The 1,015-nt window shown below is 39.4% G+C and overlaps 1 long non-coding RNA gene across 1 annotated transcript in view; it reads left to right on the top strand.

Moving 5' to 3' along the window:
- LOC103368573 (uncharacterized) overlaps positions 1-1,015 on the top strand; it is a 6,410-nt gene that overhangs the window by 3,974 nt on the left and 1,421 nt on the right. The window lies entirely within an intron of this gene.

Genomic DNA, 1,015 nt, shown 5'->3' with positions numbered 1-1,015 from the left:
ATCAATCAGAGATCCTTCATCCATTATTTATCCACCGCTTGATCCTTTAGATCAGGGGTCGGCAACCTTTAACACTCAAAGAGCCATTTGGACCCGTTTCCCACAGGAAAAAAAACACCGGGAGCCGCAAACCTTTTTGACATCTAAAATAAAGATAACACTGCATTTATCGTTTTCACCTTCATGCTATGTATAAAAAAAACTATAGTGTGTTGCATTTATGAACTCAATGAACTGCGACAGAGAAAACGAAATTTTATTTCTGCAACAAAAACATTTTGAACTCAAAAAACAAACAAACAAAAATACGCTGGGTTGAAGGTTTCTTTAAAAAAAAAAAAAAAATAAATAAATATCTATTTCCTCCTTGTATTTATGAAATAAAAAGCCGATCTTAAATTATCCACCTGCAGCACAGTAAACATGCCGTCTGGTTGTCCTGCTGACTGCAGCTGGGACTTCTGCTCCACACTGCTGACCGCCTGTGAGCGCTTTGGGACGGGAGGAGCTCACGGCAGCACTGCTGCTCGCTGAGGTCAGTAACTGCAGAACGATACGTCTTTTCTTGTCAGAGTCTCCAAAACACCAGAAAAGTCTCCAGTAACACCAGAACGAGTCGCTACATTTATCACTAGTCATTTTAAAAAAAAAGAAAAAGAAAAAGATAAAAAAAGAAAAAATCGCCAAGACGATTTGGAAAGTTGCCAGATTCAGCGAGAAAGTCATCAAGGTGACACCACTGTGCGTGCTGGCGGGTGTCACACATCGGCGGTTGTGACGCACATTTTGAGCAACAAAAACATTTAACACATTTTATTTTAATGTTACAACTTCATAAAAATCTTCAAATTTAGAATTACATTTTAAAAATTAATGAGCTAAGACATTTAAATTAAAATACTCATTATTTTTTTCCAAAGCCACAAGGAGCCGCAGCAGAGGGATAAAAGAGCCGTATGCGGCTCCAGAGCCGCGGGTTGCCGACTCCTGCTTGATCTAAAGCAGGAGTCGGCAA

This window comes from Stegastes partitus, unplaced genomic scaffold, assembly GCF_000690725.1.
Source record: "Stegastes partitus isolate 25-593 unplaced genomic scaffold, Stegastes_partitus-1.0.2 Scaffold1175, whole genome shotgun sequence".
NCBI lineage: Eukaryota > Metazoa > Chordata > Actinopteri > Pomacentridae > Stegastes > Stegastes partitus.
Note: the sequence above shows the minus strand (reverse complement) of the source record. Positions and strands in the feature narration are given on the sequence as shown.